Source organism: Hetaerina americana, unplaced genomic scaffold (genome assembly GCF_022747635.1).
Source record: "Hetaerina americana unplaced genomic scaffold, ioHetAmer1.1.p SCAF_79, whole genome shotgun sequence".
NCBI lineage: Eukaryota > Metazoa > Arthropoda > Insecta > Odonata > Calopterygidae > Hetaerina > Hetaerina americana.
This window is the reverse complement of record NW_027287416.1, coordinates 1,180,909-1,188,475: the sequence shown is the minus strand read 5'-3', so window position 1 is coordinate 1,188,475 and position 7,567 is coordinate 1,180,909.

Here is a 7,567-nt window from a genome sequence, read left to right as displayed (position 1 = left end):
AATGCATAAAGGTGTCCTCCCTGCATTATTCGGGAGTGAAACTCTCAAATAATCATGAGAAAGAAGAAAATTCTCTGCGAATCAATTGATAAAAATAAGAAAATTTTTATTTGTATTTCCCTTTAGGACCTGAGCTGCATCCAAACTGGTTAGGCCTTAGGGGACATGCTGTTTAGTTGTCTAAATGTTAGGCGCCTGAAAAGGTAGCTTGAGCTGGGACACCCTACGCAATATTAATGCCCTCTTTGTAGCTAAGAAAGGGGAATAAACGATTCATTCTTTTTTAAAGGCAGGCAGTCTTTCATTTAAGTTTTCCACTTCTTTCTTCTAATTTAGTAACTTGGGCGATTTTCGGTAATAGTTTCGTATTCATTTTCCCTTATCGGACTATATTAGCTCAATAAATTATCTGTTTTTTATATTTTTCTTTACTTAATAGGTCAGATAGTATTAAATTTCAATTTTTTTAAACTTTTTATCTTATTCCATGGTATTTTATTCCAAGGCAATTGTCGGTCATTAATGGGTATCATAATTGTTTTAAGATATGCTTTGTGTCGTGTGTATTTCTACTATATGCATGCGTACTTTTCTTGCTAAATGTTTCATATTTTTAAGTTAGGCTTAGTATCAATTAAATATTAATCCTACAATTAGTCTTTGTTGGCATTTTTATCTTTTTATTGGTTTTATTTCTTTGTGGTCATGCGTAGTAAAGCGGTCTCTTTTTGCCAAGGTTTGGCGAACGACCTATGATTACCCAGTTGGATTCATGCAGACAGCTCTAATTTTACCTAGAGCATTAACCTACTACATACTTACACTCACCAAACTCAACATTACGCTTGTAGATTAACTTCCGTAGTGCTTATAATATTTACCAAAATAAGATTAAACAAGCACACAAAGAAGGCATGGACATAAAAACGATGACAAAAACGATGTTCTTAGTCATAAAATGAAGCAACAAACAAATAAATATGTTCTTAACTCTACATTTCAAATATCTGTATCCAATAACTTTATAAAATAAATTTATTATCAGAGTTAAATTAAATCCATTCGGAAGACCCATCTTTCCGGAAGGTCCATCTTTCCCCACCTCATGTTAATGAAGCCCTTCAATTTTTCAACGAGTCAAAGTGTACTTTCTCAAATTAATGACCAATGTTGTGGTGATAAACATATAAAATACACTTTCGACATGGGAACTATTCTTCTGCTAGTTGTCTCGCTTCTAGCACTTTGAATTGTAGGTATAAAATATGAAGTATTTAGGAGGTGCCGAAATAGGTGCCTAAAATTTGCGCCCTCTCGTTACCTACAGAATGTTGACACCCTTCAAGATGAAGTCCCACCTAAACTGGCTGATTCAATGACGAGTCTGGACGCAGCTCTATATTTATTTGGTTTCATTTTCGCTACGAAAGCAAAGATATGAAAAAATTATTCCATAACTGCCCCGTCTATTATTTAAAAAATATTTTTCCACTTATCCATGTAGAAAGTATATTTCACACATATAATTGTTTGGCTTGTGAATAAAAAATAACTAAATTTTTCCTTTTTTATTGGAGAGATTCCATTCATACTTCCTATCGGATGTGTTCACTCTTTTATTTCAACTTCCTCAAATGGGATTTCGTTTATTGTATAGATGAGCGAGCTTTGAAGAATGGCAACTGGGACGTGATAATCTTTGCCACATTAATGTAAGTTAAAAGATTAATTGAGATTATCACGTCCCAATTACTATTCTATCAATCTCGCTCATCTCTTTTGTTTCACATAAATCGGAAACGGAAGCACAAGGCAGCTGTGATTTATGACGCTGTAGGGTAAGCAAATATTCATGGCTTAATGCAGGAGAAAGATTCGGAACGATGGAGGGATCCATAGTCGTCAGAATTAGCCTAATTTTAAGAGAATGTACCTGGAAGTTCACTCGTCAATATCCCAACTGCGGAGGAGGTATAATTAATATTTCTATTCTGAGAGCAGCATTTAACTTTATCATCAAGGAGGGTATCGACATACAACCTTTACCCTCTATTTTCGAATTTTCATTTTAAAAATATTGCTTACACGGTAAGTCGAGATCGGACTGTCGGTACGACTTACTACACTTGGCATAACTGACGAATGAACTTATCAAGAAAAAACTAATCAATTTGTGTTTTCATGTAATTACTCGTACATTTAACAGATTTCATCTACCCTAAGATAGCTTAACTTTTTTTGTAAAGCCCTAAATGATTTTAATTAGAGCCAAGTCAAATCCACGTTTTATTCGGACGGATTGATTTTTTTTCTTACTAAAATTCATTCCCTGAATAATAAAAGTGATATGTTTGCCCTTATTCACTGCTTAAGTGAGTTACTAGAAATCGTTGTGTATTTGAAACATGAATTTTGAAATGAGAGACAAAGTATTTTCTTCAATTTCATTTCCCAGGAATTCCCAACGCAATTTGCTATTGAATTCGGTAATTTGCTATTGAACAAGTGCAGATTGTATTGAAGAAGTATTTAGAAATACTTTACACTTGGGCGCACCGACATGACATTGTTTCGCGTCTGGAAGACCAGGAGGTTGGTATTTAAGGAGGGTGAAATGTTGACGAAGCTTCTTCATTTATTATAATATTCCATCACGGCCTTATTCTTTTTTAGGGACCAAATGTTTTCGCTGCATGTTCTATTAGTAGGTTTGAATGGTTAGGGTAGCGAAATACGATATATTAGACATAGTGAACCTGAAATTTATGAGTATACCGAACATCTCATAGGGAGGCCAACCCAACAACCGTAAAGGAAATGCCTTGCTCCCTCATACCCCCATGCCGCTGTAAGTTTAGCTAGTTAAATTGCATCTACAACGAATTGATATTAACATTGACAAGTGAATTAATGTAAAAGGCCTTCCATACCCGCAAAGTACTTCTAAGAAAATAAAACACTACGAGCCATATTTTATGGTAATACTTGCTGTTTATCTCTCACATTGCTGGATGAATCCCAAAAGATAAATGCTTCAAGAATGTGGAACACATCTTACGTAATCAGACTTTTCGTTTAGTCACATTTTTAAAAGATCAACCAGATAAAACGAAAAAAATGCCATTTATAAAAAAATATACGGCCGCTGAGTGAATAAAAACCATTTTGAAGCAGGATGCCCAAGTGAATCAACAACTTACGATGTCTCGCCCCATCTCTGACACACGTTAAGTGCCATTTCTGTCACAAGTTAAAACCATAACTTTCTGATATTCCGGACCCGATCCCCAACCCAACCGCGTCGTCCAAGATCCTTGGTGGGACGGAAAACGTGGGAGACCTCGAATTATATATTCCACTCGACCTTCGCAAGAATCCGAAAGTCCGCGAGAAAGATCTGCTGCGTCGAAAACATACACCACACTGGTGTGCCAAGAACGATGAACTGTAAACAACTCCCCCGTACGATTCAACAATGGAGCAAGGCCTCCGTTCTGACCTCATGAAACAGAGAAAGGGAACGCTTCCGGACGCCGACAAAGAATACGAATTCTCATAGGGATCTCAAAAGTACGAAGATGGTGGTTGCTGTACCATGCACGAATGCGACGGGGCCATTTTTCCATACCCCCAAACCCCAAAATGAGGACTACGCACCCGGGATCGCACTAATCTCCACTCTAAAAGCACTCCCTTCCGCCAAAACAGGTTTGTTTGGCTTACTTTTTCGGAGGCACGAATCGAGTGTACGAGCGAAAGAATTCCACTCAAGCCTGGGCCTCCTCGATTAGGCTTTCACCACTCGTAATCCCTTGCCTTAAGGAGGAGTCAATTTCAACTCACTTCTGCTTCTCCTCCCTTCCTCATCCTATCTTTTATCTTTCTCTCTCTCCATATCTGAACCGAATACCGCTATCGAATTCATATCTACCCTTTCGATCGTGAAGGATGCATAAAAGGCTTGCCGTAAAACTTAGCCGTCCGTGCCTAAAAAAACTTCAAGGTGTTTTAATGATTAAATGCCACAATATGTTCATACATGTCAACGATTCCATATTATGGAGAGTATATACCAAACTGCCTGAACAATAAATTCAATCTTTCACGCAAACATTCATTCATTTCTATTGCAAACGAAACCAACCCCTCGGCGGTATTTTAGCATTCCCCTTGTTTCGTTCAATCATTTTAATTGACTGATTTTTGGACAAAAAGTTAATTATTGTAAGGGAAATACCTGCATTAAAAATATTCCAATGAAAAATTTATCTGAATAAGCTGTCCGATATCGATATATAGAAGGTAAATGCTCCCATTTCCATATCTGACATCGTATTAATTAGAAAAAATTATGGACAGTCCTCAGGCATAGGTAATTAATATAAATGGCGTATTTACCTACTTAATTTTAAAATTTTATTATTCCTCATGTAAAAAAATAGAAGACCTTCACAAAAAGGAGGATTCAGCGTTCATTTTACAGTTCACGGAATGAAACCTTAGGCGACCGGGAGCAAGGTTGGTGAACTGGTGAACCTTGAAAAAGAGGTTGCAAAAATCCCTGCTACACAACCATGTCTACTGGGGGTGGGTTTTGTTTTGTTGTCGGGACTAAATTTTGAAAGTTGATAGCCTTCATTTGATTTTAGATAGATTTCATTTGTCCTACTCTATATAACTAATAAAATAGGAATAAAAAATATTTAAAAGGTGACTGAAGGCATTATTTATAAACATCCAAAATTTTAGGTTTTTTCAGGTAAAGAAACTGAACTTTTCAAACAAACAACTACTAAACAGAAAAATCGATCGGGAGGATTTGTGGATTTTTTGTTATGGGGATACTATCTGTTTCTGCGCCACTTCTCAGCTCACCTCATGCCTCCAAGGATGGTAGCAACAGAACTGGGTATTGACCGATTACTCAGTTATATGAATAACTTTGCGAAAAATCGATTCAGGCTCAAAATATATGTTATCACCTCCGCTGCAGTTGCCTAGTGATTCGGATGAATCTAAGTTTTTCCATTTCCCAACTTCCGTCAACAGTCATCACCGTTCGTTGGAGTCCCTTCCGGCTACTACACGTACTATCTTATTCGAGTTCTAAATAGACTTTCAACAGAAGTTTTGTCTTCTCGTCAGTCCGGTCACAACCTTAGTAGTGATTCTTCGCATTTTTAGGGTATCCGTTGAAAAATTTTGTTGGCAAGCCCTGTAAGTTTATATTAAAATGCTCCACCGTCCATCGAACTTTTAGCATTAACTCATGCGCTAATGCAACAAACCATTTTTCGCATTTTAAAGCTAAAATGGAGAAGTGTTCGCTATTAGCAGAGTCAGCCGCTGTAAGTTGACATTTTTTTCTCTCAAAAAAAAACAAATCAGTCGCTTAATCACGTCACGTCGAAAATTATCATCACTGTCAAATGCTTGTCTCAACATTTCTTAAGTTATCACCCTAAGTTTCCAAGTTCATAGCAAAACCTAATGCAAACTCGTTTTTCCTGAACACATTTCAATCTTTCATTTTAATCTTTAGTAAGGTCAATGGATGGGACCACGTTACCCAGCATAATTTGTAATGCAGATATCAACTAATCATGAAAGGATAAATTATATATCAATGGAAGATCCTGTTAATGAGCCCAAAAAGGCTACAGTTGAGAGACCGGTTGAAATTTATTGAAAAACAGCGAATAATTCATATACTTTTTCAAAGGGACTAGTCACAAACTTTTGTGTGTTATGTCAAGAATGGTATTATTTTGCATAAAAACCAATTAATCAGCATTAACAAAGAAAAAGCAAATCTTCTTCATATTATAAAAGTTGCTGTTAATGAAGGGGAGATAGTATCCTAATTTTTTACAACTCCATTACTATACTGCACATCGTTTACCCTGTTTTGTTTTAAACATACGGATAGTAGGAGACAGGATTTTCATTCATCACAAAGTTACAGTGCATAGATCGATAATGAAGGAGTGCGTTAATGCTCCATGTCCATCAGTCATTCGAAATTTGATTTTCTCCCGTCAATTACCTAATTATAAGTGACTGAGGCCCATATTCTCACGCGCTCCTTGAAATAAAACGTTTGACCTTTGCGGAAAGAAAGTCAACATTTATTTCGCCTATCCATCTTCATATTTTTCATCTGCGTATTCACATTTTAAACACGCTTGTATGGTGGCCAACGAGGCTTTGTTGAAGCAAAATCTCCTCTGCCATCAAATCAGTTTCTTTATTATCTGAATGATAACGTATATTTGTGATGAAATGAAATATATCCTTACCCCTATTCTATCGAGGGAGGAAAAGTGAATATAGTAGACTAACGGAATCGTGGGAAATGAAGAGAAGATCACATTCATGGAACTCACGTTTCAGCGCATATTAGAAATGGCGGGCCGCTATAACCAGCAATTTTCAAAGCATTCTGGCGAGAATCTCCTCTGGAAACAACCTGCTTGTTCACTGCCACTTTGACGTAACCGTTTCATAAATTGGAGAGATCATAGTACGGCCACAGGACCAGAATGTTTTTAATCCAAATACGGATGCAATTTTGGGATCCTCTTGTAAATCATCGTCAATTAGCAAAAAACCGGAAGGAACCCGATGAATTATCCGTTCATGCTTTCGATTAAGGATCAGCCGTACTCTTCATTTCTCTCTGGTAATTTGAATGAACTGCAGATTATAGAGAGGTCATCAAAAAATAGTGAATTTTTTAACGTAGAATTAAGGGAAAAAATTTCATTGATGGCAATTGTAAAGAGGGTCGCCCTCAAGACGGAGCACCGCGAGCTCTCAAGCAAATCTTGCACGACTAAATCCACACTGAATATGAAAAAGGGACACCATATTAGTCAGATGTTTACGATTATTTCCATCAGATTGCATAGGAAATTTTTCTAAAGGAATTCAAATGGCGAAGTTTTTCAGTACCCTGTCCTTCCTATGTTTAGGGACTGAAAAACAATGGGGACTAGTGCCTAGCCTAAATTATGAAATGATCTAGCTCTGAGCAAACGACTAAATCTGTATGGGAGCTCCGAAGAAAAATATTCCTCTATTCCCCTTTTAAAAATGACCCTTATTGTTTAATTTTAATCGGCCACTTGCAGTTCCCGCCGAAAATCGTTTGTTCTACGGTGAGTGGCTATTGGCTTATCTTCCAATGCAAGTAAGTCCAATCCCCCTTTTATTTTATTCTCTTAAGACTATGCGTTCTTTCGTGTTTATTCAGCCTTAAATGCCTCCAATGCCTCCGGCACTTAAGCAGGAGAAGTTTGAATGCGGCTAACTGAACTAACTGAGTCCTATTTGTGGACTTGAACAACTTATCTTTGATATTTCTGAAGTTTTCGTCTATATTACAAAAGCTTTTTTCACTTTCACCTTGGTATTTTATATGATATCGAAACCAATGCATTTCTCAGATATGGCCAGGTAAAATCATTGAAGCAACGTCAATCGTCAGGATCCCGAACCCGTTCATAGATGGTAAAACTCCCTGACGAACATTAAAATGGTATTTTCCAGACATCATGTACATGAG